The sequence below is a fragment of the Macaca thibetana genome, chromosome 12 (assembly GCF_024542745.1).
Source record: "Macaca thibetana thibetana isolate TM-01 chromosome 12, ASM2454274v1, whole genome shotgun sequence".
NCBI classification, from domain to species: Eukaryota; Metazoa; Chordata; class Mammalia; order Primates; family Cercopithecidae; genus Macaca; species Macaca thibetana.
Window position 1 is genome coordinate 54,485,679 of NC_065589.1, and position 14,652 is coordinate 54,500,330.

General features: G+C 33.5%; 1 protein-coding gene across 11 annotated transcripts in view; it reads right to left on the reverse strand.

Moving 5' to 3' along the window:
- GULP1 (GULP PTB domain containing engulfment adaptor 1) overlaps positions 1-14,652 on the reverse strand; it is a 307,310-nt gene that overhangs the window by 209,473 nt on the left and 83,185 nt on the right. For 10 of the 11 annotated variants that reach the window (XM_050751837.1, XM_050751828.1, XM_050751838.1 and 7 more), the window contains one exon: positions 1,096-1,222. The exons of the other annotated variant lie outside the window; for it this stretch is intronic. The gene's annotated coding sequence lies outside the window, so the exon portion shown is untranslated. The remainder of the gene's footprint in view (positions 1-1,095; positions 1,223-14,652) is intronic. 11 annotated transcript variants of the gene reach the window in all.

The window sequence follows — 14,652 nt, forward strand, 5'->3', positions numbered from 1 at the left end:
AAAGACTCAGACACTCAATGCCAGCCCATGAAAGCAGTCAGGAGGGATGCTATACCCTGCAAAGCCACAGGGGCAGAGCTGCCCAAGACCATGGGAACTCACCTCTTACATCAGCATGATCTGGATGTGAGACATGGCATCGAAGGAGATCATTTTGGAGCTTTAAGATTTGACTGCCCCACTGGATTTTGGACCAGCATGGGACCTGTAGCCCCTTTGCATTGACCAATTTCTCCCATTTGGAATGGCTATATTTACCCAATGCCTGTACCCTATTTTATCTAGGAAGTAACTAACTTGCTTTTGATTTTACAGGCTCATAGGCAGAAGGGACTTGCCTTGTCTCTAATGAGACTTTGGATTGTGGACTTTAGACCTGATGCTGAAATGAGTTAAGACTTCGGGGGATTGTTGGGAAGGCATGTTTGGTTTTGAAATGTGAGGACATGAGATTTGAGGGGGCCAGAGATGGAATGATAAGGGTTTGGCTGTGTCCCCACCCAAATCTTATCTTGATTTGTACCTCCCACAATTCCCACATGTTGTGGCAGGAACCTGGTGGGTAGTGATTGAATCATGGGGGCGAGTCTTTCCTGTGCTGTTCTCATGATAGTGAGTGGGTCTCACAAAATCTGATGGTTTTAAAAATGGGCGTTTGCCTGCACAAGCTCTCTTCTCTTGTCTGCTGCTGTGTGAGACGTGCCTTTCACCTTCCTCCATGATTATGAGACCTCCCCAGTCACATAGAACTGCAAGTCCATTAAACATCTTTCTCTTGTAAATCTCCCAGTCATGAGTATGTCTTTATCAGCCACATGAAAATGAACTAAATATAATACTATCATTGTAATTTTGCTTAAAAGAAAAATCCAACAAAACAAAAATAAAATTATATAGAACAAAATGATGACAGAGGTTATTTTCAGAAAAAAGGCTCATCAGTGCTTTTAATTTTATTTTATTTTTATGCATTTTACTATTTTTTGCAATGTAAGACTATATTTTTAAACATTCAGCACATAATAATAGCATTTTTATAATTTCAAGTCCTTTTTGGAAATAATGGAAAATGTATAAACAATCATTTATTCTTACCTGGGTATGCTCAAATATAGTTGAAAGAAAATGGACACTTGACTTTATATAGCTTCTATCATACAGTTGCCATCAGAATTCTTCTATCACTTTCTCTCCTATGTATATCAGATGGAATCATAAACAACTAAAAAGAAAAATATAATTGGACTTAGAATTAATCAATAATTACATTTCTGTTTATTTTAAATTTAGAAGTTCAGCATATCTTTTAAAATTCTAATTATGTTTCTTGAAAATGTTCAAGACAATTACCAAATAATAGGAAAATAATGATAAAATATGTAAATATTTGGAAAAGATTGTTACTGATACCTAGGTAATGAAAAATAGCAAGATTTGTAGATGATGTGTTAAATGTTTTAACTCACAGATATGTTACTATTAAAGCTTGGTGATAGTTCTTTAATAATATATGCCTTTCCCCCTTGAACAACAAGGTGCCCCAACTATCTCTTTCACATACTATTTATTTGGACTAACCAATCTCATACCCTGTTAATGATGATTACGAAGGTGAAACTGAATTTTAGAAGGCACTGATTTATTTTCATTTTCATTCTGCTTTGACTGTTATGGCAAGGCATTCAGATAGCTTATCCTTCTATTCATAATCATGCTATAACTAGAAGAGATATGTTAATTGGTTAAGACTTTTATATTTTTATTCCAACAAACAAAACAAAAATTCTCTCTGGGTAGACACAACAGCACAAACTATGTCTTCCTTTAATTATATGATTTCGAATGTACCTCTGACATAAGTTCAAATAGTACCAGAAGAATTCACAGCGTAGTATCTTTTGCCAAAACACTAAAAAGACCTGACCTTTTTGAAGGAGGGGGAAAAATGGAGAAACATATCTAAGTCGTGTGCCCTGCTTCTCATCATAACTTTGATACAAACCTCTTGATACAGACATTGATGATGCCATATGTGTACTTTTTACTTTCTTAAATAGACAGATCTCACATATTATTTTATCCCTTCCTCTTTGTTTCAATCTAAGCCATCTGAATACTTTGAAAGCCATCTTTTTCCATCTTAGCTACATATTCATCAGAAGCCTATTGACCTATTTGTTCACTCTATTTGTTTTCTTCTGCCTCAGCCTCCTGAGTAGCTGGGACTACAATTGTATGGCATCACGCCCAGCTAATTTTTGTATTTTTAGTAGAGGGGGGTTTTGCCATGTTGGTCAGTCTGGTCTCGAACTCCTGACCTCAGGTGATCTGCCCGCCTTGGACTCCCAAAGTGCTGGGTAGATTATAGGTGTGAGCCACCACACCCAGCTTCTTTTTCATTTTCTAACATGACTTTAGAGAGAAATAAAGGATCTCAGTTTAGGTTGTCCTGGAGGCAAACACTGAGGTAATAATAACTTCAATGTGAGAAGTTTATTTGGGAGATAATCCCAGGAAATATTAGCAGGGTTGAAAAGAAAGAAGTGAGACCTGGAATGAAAGACTTCTTACCAACACAGAGATCATTATCAGACCTGTAACACTATTGGCAACTGCAGCTTAATCTGGCTGGGGAAAATCAGACATCCAGTGTGTAATACACCCCTCAGCTATATCTCACTGTAAGAATGAGAGCTAGCATATTTATATACCAATTCTCATTAGTCATTAGCTGAGGGTTGCTCCCAGGGGCATTGATTCCCTAGAACTTTCAGTCTGTTTGGTTAACAAAGTGGTCTCTTGTGGCCAAAGAATCCCTTAGGTAAAGAAATGCAGGATAAGCATTAGAAATTTTGCCAGTTTGAACTATAGCACTAAAAGAGAGGTTATAGGCTGATCATCTACAGCATCTACAACAAAAAGCAACAATTTTAAATTTTGAATTAAAATATTAGCACAGTATATTTTAAGGTCATATATTGATATTTTATAATTTTAGTGAAAAACAATGTTTGCTTAACTCAGACCATTATTTATTAAATCATATGTTATTTTCTTAGCACTGACTGGATCTTAGCATGTATTAATTACCAAATTCACTTCACCTAGCTGTAAAATGTAAAGGTTGTATCATCACATACTTCCAGCTCTAAAAATAGATGTGTTTATCCTGGACAGGAAATTTCAAGCATGACACATAGCTAAAAGGTAAACTATAAAACCATATCATGATTTCCACAGTCGTTTATCAGATCATGTTTTTCTTGTTTGTTGGTCTTAGATGAGAGGAGAGAAAAGGAAGAACAAAATTATTTATCTTTTAGGATGACATAGTTTTTCCATTTTTATTTTGACAACTATTGATCTTATGAACAGAAATTAGAGAGAAACAATTTGAGATAAATAACTTATCAAAACTCTTCAATACATTTAATTCCCAAATTTTATAGAAGAAAATATTTTTCTTAAAATAGTCAATTCAATTTAATCAAGATAAATAATTGTTAATAAAACTCTTCAGTAGATTTAATTCCAAAATTTAATAAAAGAAAATCTTTTCCTTGAAATGGTCAATTCAATTTAACATCCCCGTAGCCTTTATTTTTATCTTAAATTCACTGAAACCCAGTCACACTGAGGAAATACTTTTCAAACTAGAATATTTTATGCAATGTGACAGAATAAAGAAGAGCACAAAAATACACACATCAAAAAATAAGAACTAACTTATGCCTACTTCTGTCTTTCTTCTTGCAGGAAATGACATATTTTCCAAATGGGATCTATTATTCTATGTCTGATATGATTAGATTTTTCATAGAAAGAGCACTTTGAATATTCTTGCAAAACTCAGATTGGCTTAGGGGCTGCTCTTTTGAACATATTTTACTTTAAAATATAAAATCCTGATTTCCAATTCAAATGCTTCTTAAAATTTTAGTATGAACATAATATGCTCAATTTGATACTGTTTTGCCACCATTTATTACACATTTTCACACAATTTGAAGATGTATATGAAATTAAATGAAACCAACTATTTCTTTACTAAAACTTCCTTTACCCCCAACAGTACCATTTAAGAAAAACATTATTAATGCTGCAATATGACAAAATGCTTCAATTTGTTAATGTAACAGGTAAATCTTTAAATATTCTATATGTAATAAACCAAGCAAAACAAACAAGTCAGGCCAAATTGTATTTCTACTTGTCATCATGTGAAATATGGACCATCATTATCATGATCTTAAAATATTTTCAAAATCATTATTCTCTTTTTTACCTAGGCCCAAGAATTTAACAGTATTTAATCTAATTTGCAAAATGTTTTAGGAGTTTTCCTGGATATTTATTTCTTATCCTCTATAGGCTCCTAAATTCAAAATATATAAAATCAGATCTTGGCCCTGATTTTCTTTTCTATATTTTTCTTTTTTGTCTTGTGACATTAAGTAAGTAGTACAATCCCCACTGATTGCTCACACCTGAAATCTGGCATTATTAATCCTTCTTTTTTCCCTTACCACCTACATGCAGTTAAATAAATTCAAGTCTACTTAATACAACAATCTCCAGTTTGTTTTCTCTCCCAGTTTACACTCCCCACCTATCCATCCCTAGCCAGTGGTAATTTCTCTAACAAGTAATTTGGCCACATCACCAATGGACAAAGTACATATGCCTTAGTATGCCTTTAAGACACCTTCTTAAATGTTTTCACCCCAATGTTCTAAGCAAAACATACAAAGAAAGTGATATTAGGATGATTGTCCTAAGTAGCCCGGAGCAATCACTTCCTATGTATTCTAGTCATCTCACTAAGGAAATGACATACAAATAGTCATACCTATACCCCTACACTCTTAAGGAAAATAACATTAGAAAAGTAATTTTGTTCATTAACACAATATTCACTGAACAGCTATTGAATGCCCAGTTGTTTAGTTACTAGTGAGAGGAAAATAAGTCTGTATACTCCTTTGCATGCATCAGTGTGATAAGGACTATGTTCCTGGCAAGGCTAGATGCTGCAGAAAAGTCTTCCTAAAAGAGGTAAGACTCATTAACCTTCAGTTAACAGAAGCTGTCCAGTGAGGAAGGTGGGGAAAGTCACAGTTGGCAAAGGAAACATCATAAGCAAAGGCACAGGAATAAGAAAGAACACGCCATCTTCAAGGATAGGCTATAAGAATATTTTATTTTAAAATAGAATATTTATAGGAAACTCTTTTGTATAAAACTTGAGGAATAAGATGAGGCCACATCAGGAAGTCTCCTGATTGCCATGTTATAACATTTGTATTTTACCTTTAAGGTGATGGAAGTATGATTAAACAGGGAAGCAGTACAGTAAGATATGTGTTTTAGATAGGTGTTTAGGATGATCATATTGCCAAGGCGGCTCTGAAGAGACATGAAAGGGAGGGGATGAGACAAGCAAATTACTTCTTAGAAATTTGTGTATATTTGTTAGATGGTAATGCAAAATAGACTCAAGGCATTCATATTTATAAGATGTAAAACTGGAACGATCTTTATAATTTAATTTATATAGGAATAGAACCAGACAAAGATAGCTTTGATCCTGGGTTTTTCTATTCCCGGAAATCAGATAAGACCAAAAATTCATATCACCTGTTATTCTTCCAAATGCATTCTGAGTTCCATACCCTCAGCTTTCAGTATGGTAATGAAAAAAGTGATAGTGGATGAGACATGAAAAACTCTTCAGAACACATAAGAATTTTAAATTTATCAATTTAAAATCAAATTCAATCCATGCTTTCCATTGCATTTGCTGTGAAACTTTCAGCAGTGCTTTGAAGCTCTCAATGGCAGGAAATTTTTCTAATTAAAAAAAGTAGAACAATTATCAAGTCATTCACTCTTTTTGCTGAAATTAGTGGAAAACAGAAGTCACTTTCCCTGAAACGTTTGGTTATTAAAATTTTCAGTATATATAGTGTGAATATGTCTATGAACAAAACACTTAGAAAATTAGAAAATTATAAGGAAAACAAAAATCATCTATATTAAGATAAACTAAAATATAACATTTAGACACCTTCCACCCAGTCTTTTCCTAAAACTGAAATTGTACTACACATATGCAAAGTTCAGCTATTTCACCCTCCAAACCTCATGTTGAAATGTGATCCCCAATGTCAAACATGGGACCTAGTGAGAGGTATTTGAGTCATGGGGGCAGAACCCTCATGAATGGCTTGGTGCCATCCTGGTGGTAATGAGTGAGTTATTGCTCTGTTAGCCCCTTGAAAGAGCTGTTTGTTAAAAAGAGCCTGGCACCTCCCTCCCCTCTCTCTTTTGCCTCCTCTCTTGCCATGTCATCTCTGCTCATGCAGGCTGCACTTCAATTTCTGCCATGAGCCTGAACAGCCTAAAGCCCTTACCAGAAGCAGATGGTGGCACCATGTGTCTTATATAGCTTGCAGAACCATGAGCCAAATAAACGTCTTTTCCTTATAAATTACCTAGCCTCAGGTATTCCTTTATAGCAATACAAAGACAACATACAATTTCATTTCCTCCCTTTTGTCACCTACAGTGCAATCATATTCTTATATCATTAAATAAGTCTTCAAATAAATAATATCGGCATAGTACATCACCTTATAACTTTTTTTGCCCATTCTAATGTTCCATATTTAAGATTTTTCTGTTTTTTTTTCTATATAGAGACACTGTGATGAGTAGAACTGAAGCAAAGTAGTGTAGTGACTAAAATGACTGTAGTTGGCCTGGAAAGTGTTATAAGCCTGATTCCAAAACTATGTTGCCTTGACGGGATACGCCTTAGTCTCCTCATCCATATAATCTAACATAGTGTTGCTTTGAGAAATAAATGATTACAAAGTTTGCGAAACACTTAAAGCACTGAATGATATATTCTACATATATATTTTATCTGTTATATAAATCATTGCTTAAACATCAGACCATAGAGACAAGGGAGAATGGAAATTACCGGATCAAAGTCTGTATATAATTATAATACTTTGTCTGGAAAATAGGGCAAATTACACTCCCACAGAAGTGAAAAAGTATGCAAATCTCACCCCAATCTTCCTGTACTGTTCATATATATTAGGCTTTTAAAAATTTATTTTAATTCAATAGGAAAATTGAATTATAATAGGAAAATTGCCTTACATATTGTTTTAGATTTGCATTTCATTTATGTAACATTAGCTTTTGCCCAATTAGCTTTTTGCAAAATTTTTTCTTATTGATAAATTTCCTATTTTCAATTTTTATTGTACCTTTTATATAACTAAGAACTAAGGGGAGAAGATAATTTCTAGCTCAACCCCCTAATCAATAGTTTGGGTATTCATTCTTATCTGAACCAATGAAGTGATAAGCACATTGCTAACCAATTGGTAGGTGTGCAGAATCACTGACTGGCTTAAGACAATCAGGGAGTATTCTTGGAGATACAAATATGGCCAATTCTCCTAAGTCATACAGCTTCCACACGTGATGAAAGGTGAGTTCCACTGAGAAAAATCTTGTCTATTATAAACACAGTGGTAGGTAAATTTAGAAATAAATGCTAAGTACACGTTAATGTGAACTTAGACATAAATGAGATAATCTATACACAGCACTAATCATAAAGCCCAACACATAAAATCTCAGCAATTTACAGTAATTATTATTTCTGTTGGTGTGTTTAAAAGTTCCGTATCTTTCACACTGTAAATAAAACCATAGTACATATCTTTGTACATAAACATTTGTTGTGCTCGTCTCAAATTCTTTTTTTTTTTTTTTGAGATAGACTCTTGCTCTGTTGCCCAGGATGGAGTACAGTGGTGCAATCTCGACTTACCACAACCTCCACCCCCTGGATTCAAATGATTCTCCTGCCTCAGCCTCCCAAGTAGCTGGGACTACAGGTGCGTACCACCATGCCCAGCTAATTTTTGTATTTTAGTAGAGATAGGGATACACTATGCTGGGCAGGCTGGTCTCGAAATCCTGACCTCGTGATCTGTCAACCTTGGCCTCCCAAAGTGCTGGGATTACAGGCATGAACCACTGCGCCCGACCCAAATTATTTCTTTATTGTGGCTTCATATAAGTGAAATTCCTGTCAAAAAGTATTTGATCTTTTAAGCATTTTAATGCACATCATCAAGTTATTTTCTGGAAAGATATGTCAAGAAAGACTTCCACCAATAGCATATGACAATGTTGAATTTAAACCACACTTGCCAGCAATTATCTTTTTAATCTTTGACAATTTGGCAAATTTTGTACCTTTTCCTAAAATGCATACTTCTTTAACTGCAAGTGAAGTATGAGTTTATATGTTTACTTTATTGAATGCTTATTTTATAATTTTTATTTTCCTTTTGGTGTGCTTTTCAATTTCATGACATTTCAATGAGATTTTCTGACATTTTAATAAAAACCTTATGGCTTATGGCTTTTGAACTTTTTGTTCCTTTAACTTGGTTGCTCTTCTTACAGGTAACCAACTGTTCACTCAATTCCATCAGATTAGGAAAGGTTGCTTTACATTTTATTTTCCCTTAATGTCATTATTATACGTTTTGTCCATAAAATACTGTAATGTAAATTGCTAAATCTTACAGTAAGACCTTACCTACGAATTCATACAAAGGCATTAAAGCAAGTAAGTCATTATCATAGGTGTTTTTAAAAGTATATTTAATTAATTATTAAAATTGTATTTGTCGAATGTGTTTTATAGATTTAATTACATTTAATTTTGGGGATTAATCATCTCTGCATTTAGCTTATCATTTAACACTAGGAACACAGTTAAACCTTGAACAACACAGGTGGACTGCATGGGTCGGTCCACCTCCAGGTAGATTTTTTTTCAATAAATACACTTGGCCCTCCACACCCACAGGGTCTGCATCTGAAATCAAACTCAAATGGAAAATACTGGCATTCACAGAATACAAAACATGTGGATATGGAGGGCTGGCTTTTCATATATACCGGTTCCACATGGCTACTGCAGCCTTACTTGAACATGCACAGATTTTGTTATCTGCTGGTGGCCGTGGAATCAATCCCCTGAGGATACAGGGGAGCGAATATATTTGTTAAACACTGCAAATATGGATTTCAGCAGCAAGATCAATAGAAACAGAATTTTTTCCAAATATTCCCCATATTTTAAGCTTCTGCCTTCCTTCTTTCATTTAGAAGATGAAATTATGATTCTCCATTCTTTACTATAGTATTTTAATACATTAGAAATACTCAGATGATTAAAGAAAATATTTATACAACACCTATTCTAAAAGCCACTATTAATTTTTAAGACTACCTGTTACTCCTAAAAGCTGTAAAACTATGTAAATATATTTCAGTATTAATGAAAAGAGAGCAAGTCTTCATTAAGGGTTCTTATTAAGCATTTTTGTAAACAGTCACACAATGGAAGCTGTTGGAATGAAGGAAATTAGGAAACTGTGGTTCATTTCCTAATGAAAAATTGGGCCAGAAAGCATTCATTAACTTGGATTACATAAAAAGTCATTAGTTTAATTTTTCCAGTCCTGTGGAGTTTAATTTTGTTCACATTAATATCCATAGAGTGTGTAATATATTTAAAGACAAATTTCAGCGAGCTATTATACAGTCTTCCAATTTCCCACAGTTGCAGGATGCAGCGGTCAGGAGCTTTACTAATACTTGTCTCTATTCTACATTAATTGTAGTATCACCATAATTGGATATAATTTCACTCAAATTATACAAACACTGTTCAGTAAAATCTGGAATACCTTCTGTACCAATATAATCAAGCAGAAAAACATATACAAATTCGTCTGTTGTTAGCCATATCATAATAATTGTTTCACAGATGAGGAAACCGTCTCAGAGATGCAGACATCACCAATATTTTATATGATGATTGGTTATGCCTGAAGGCCCTTCTTCAGCAATCGAACATTTTCAATATCAATGTTTTGTGATTGTTCTTTATGTTACTCTAATACCAAATGTTATTTCACCATTTAAACTGTTGCTCTGGAATGAAGAGAGACAAATGATCTCTCTTCATTTCAGATGAATTAATAACATATTTTACACCGCAAGCAAATGAAGAAATCACTGTTCAGTAGCATTTTCACAAAACAGTGTGCATTTCACCCTGCATTTAACTTGTTTATACATACATGGTGATTTCCTGTCACCACCCAACACCCTCCCCCCCACCAAAATATTCTGGTAATAGCACCTTGAATTTCCTTTGCAGACTTACTTTTTTTTTTTTTTTTCCTCTTTCCTGGTAGTTATGTTTGGCTAAGGGTGACCCAAGTTGTAGTTCCAGTACTGGTCAATGGCAGTACCATGATCCTAATAATAATTATTCACTTATGAGTGGGAATGTGGACTAAGTTAAAATAAAGAAAATACAATCAGCACCCTTTTTTAAAAAACTAGACAGAAACAATCCCTTTCCACTTGAATTAACTAACTGAAGGACTGAAAACCTGGTGGCTATTTTGTCCTCATGTTTCTTGCCTTAAAATATAATTCAGTGGATAACAGAGCTATGAGAGGGAAACAAATTATCTACCTGCCTGGATTCAGTCAGGCCTGAAGGACCACTCTAGAACTTTCTACTATAGTAACCAATGTATATTATTTGGCTTAACTGAGCTTTAATTGGTTGTCTGCCAAGTACAACCAAATAATTACTCTTAAATGTATATGTTCTTTACTAATGTATACTACACATTTTATTGAATTTTTCTATGGCTTCTCCCAAATTGAGATAATATTAGTAAATAATAATGAGCCAAAATGATTGATTGATATTTTGAAGGAAATAAAAGTTTTCTATAAAATGATACAGATACTCTTTTGGTGTTTTGAAAACATTTGTTATTGTTAGAAGCTAAAAAGGGACATGGAATTTCAGATGAGCCTTCAGTAGATTTTAAGAATTATTTATACTTTAAATATGTTTATATACTTTAAAATTTTTATGTTTGCTCAAGAAATAATGTCGCACAGTTTTTCATCAAATTTAGGTTGTGATATCCTATTAATTACATCTTCACTTCTTTTGAAGAGAGTAGAGGAGACCGATTTTTAAAACTGTAAATAAACAGATTTAGAAGAGATATGAACAATTTCATAAATGTGATATGTTACAGGTGATGTTGAGCACTCCCTAATTTAATAATTACACAAAGACAAATGATCTCTCTTGATTCCAGATGAATTAATAACATATTTTACACTGCAAGCAAATGAAGAAATCACTGGAAGCTTAATAGTATTATTCCAATTCAATTCTACTCTAATAAGGTATTTTCTTATTTCTTTGAAGCTCTTCCCAAAGACAAAAGCTAAGTAAATCCTTGGCGTCTTAGTAACTGGTCAAATAAGTTTCTAGAGTAATTATCTGCTTTGATACCTTTTCACTGCCTAAGCATCCAACATCTACTATGTGATATCTCAATGATCTGTCAAAAAATAAAAATAAAAACACTAGACACTTAAACTATCAGTGTTTATGGAACTGGGAAAAAGTAAATCCAACTTTATTTTATAAGAAACTTAAGATATATCAGACACCTGTGTTTATAATTTCAGTATTGAAAACTGGATGCTGGTATACATGACAGCATCACAAAATATCATAAAGAACCAAAATATAAAGAACCAAAAATGTATCTCTAAATATCAACTATTAAATAAATAAAAGTTTACTTCATTGAAGCTCATTTTTCTTCATTGTTCCCTCATAAAATATTAGGCTACTTTTCTTTTCTCTCAAATTAGTTCAACTGTATTATACTATTTAAATCTGATTGCTACTGAAGGTACTTGATTCCTCTCTAGAATGTTCTTCCCCATGATTCCTCTCTCTGTTAGAGCTTAGTTCCCACTTCAAACAGAATTCAATAAACTATAACTACTTAAGAAAGACATCATGCATTATAAATATATATACATATACATTTTAATCCCTTCCTTCCCCAGCTCCATAAAACAGACTGTGCTATAAATGAGTATATAAAATTCTTATAATAAACAAGCATTATATTCTATTTACCCAAGCTAAGGACATCTTTCTCTTCAGGCTATTCTTGGATAGAAGGATAAAATGCAGAAGGGAATTTTTTCTCTCTCCTAACACAACTTTAAAAATATCTCTGACCTTTTCAGTTATCTATCATTGATTCTGTGATACCTGAAGATAGTTTCCTACCTATGAGGAGAGAAGATTGCAATCATCTCATTTGAGCTCAGTCTCCAAAGACCCAATGATATGGTTTAGTGTAGATAGCAAGTATCTTCTTTGTTCACAGATTTTCAGAAGAATAAAAGGGGCAGAAATATCAACATAAAAAGGTCAAGCGTAATTTCATTTAACAATTACATATGTCACATGGAGGTTAGGTCAAAATAATCTATAGAGCACTTGCAAAATGATGTTAATAATACCTATTCTCCCTCTCTCCTAGAGTATTTTCAAATGAGTTCATGTATGAAAACACTTTCAAAACTGTAAGTACAATACAAATATGAGGTCATATTACACATTCCAGGAGAAGTTATGACATGCTGAAAAGGCAAAATTTACAACAAAATTTCCTTTTTCCAACAACTGATGTCAGAGTCTGCACTTGCATGTAAACTTTTGCAAAGACATTTCAACATAGGAAACAGAAGATTATGTAATACTAACAATATTTAATTTCCCAGCTGTGTGTAGTTAAAAGAAGTAAATGACCGAAGAGGAGTCTTCCCAATGCTCTGAATCTATTAGTAAGTAGAAAGTACTATTACTAGCCATAGAAGGTAACTCCTCTGGAGAACTAGATACAACTGGGCAAACCAGTCTTCATCTCTTTGCCATTCATGAAAACACTTATGTTCAAGTCAGTACAATACATTCTCTCAATGAAGACATCTTCATACAGCAAATGAAGATAATACTGCCAGGAGTACATCCTCTCTGTGTTTGCTGTAACCATTCACAGCAACGACAACAACAAGTGAAATTAAAGAAACAAAAGTTTTCCAATCTCATAGTTTGAAGCGCTGGAAAATCAATGATGTAGCTACCTCTTAAATGGATCTAACTCTTTCTCTGAAGCCTGATGGAGAGCTCATCCAGTAGTATATAATAATCAGACTATGATATTGTAAAGATTCATCTTTATCTCTTCTCTAGCTGTATTCATCCAATACACATTTATCAAACACCTGCTCAATGCTGTGCATTGTATAGGACTAGGAAAACAGATGAAGAAATTTAGTTTCTAATCTAGTAGAGTAGACAGACAAGTAAATAAATTATAATAACTTGTTATCGTAATGGTATAATAGATGTCAGCCTATTAAATACTTGCTTAACTTAATTCTTAATTTCTAAATAGTAATCTATACTAATTAGGTAAGCTTCTGATCATGATGAATTTGTAAGTTTCTTTTAATTTTTTAAAATGCTTTCACTGATATAATGACATTTTATTTTCAAAACAACTCTGTTCCATACACAGTGTTGTGCTTTCCTTCTTTTACCGAAGAGAAAATCAATGTTGAAAGACGAGTTAGTAGCACCAAAGCCAAGGTCAGGACTCAGAAATCTCTACTCTCTTATTTCCTTCTTACAAATGGAGGATAACACATCTGGTTTGCATGCTAAAATCCTGTGTACTATTTATCATTTGATTTCACCAATTTAGGGAACTGTAAGTTTTTATTGAAAGTGCTGGAAAAGAAAAACTCCCATTCATTGTAGAGTGTGTTTTTATTAGAAAACCATTCTAAGCTATGAATTATTTATTGCCAAATGAAATAATGATGTTTATTGTTTTCTATTAATATCTGCCAAGAAATCCTACTACAGAAGAAATCACAAACAGTGTGAAATTTGAAACAATATAGCCATTTGTACAAATGATTAAAAACTGCTGCCCAATCAAGGAAACCATAGTATTCAAACTACTTACATGTTGCCAGCTGATTTGTAAATACAGCAACCACAGACTTACTGTATGTCCGAATTAGATAAAAATCACATCATTTTCTTTGTGCCTGGGAAAGAGCAAATGCTCAATAGATGTTTAGGAAGAGTTTGGGTAAAGAATGGAAAGTGTTAAAGAAAGGAGAAAAATCTTATCAATAGGTCACCAAGCTCCACTCTGCCAAAAATCAAACCAACAATCATCCCCCCCCCACACACACACACGCTTAAAGAGAAGTAGAACACACATTTGAAAGTATATTCACTTAAAGACAACCTCCCCTCAAATTTAAAAAATGCTAACTGTGCTTTTGGTCAATGCTACATGTGTAATCTCTGAGTGTTAGCTCAAGGACTTACTTTGCAGAGAAGCAATTTATTCAAGACAGAGACTACACTGTGAGATGCAATCTTTATTACGTTTTAAAACTGAAATAGCCTCACATACTTACAGATGTCAACATTATCAAGTAAGTTTAATTCCCTGTATAAGTGGTTTATGTGTTTTAAGTCCCATCTGTGGATTGAAATAACCCATAAAGTAGTTAGTACATGACAATTAATTTATAAGGAAAAATTGTGAATTAAATGAGGGGGGCATAAGTAAAATATGCAATGAGATCCAAAGAAAATCTCAAAAACTCAGTAAG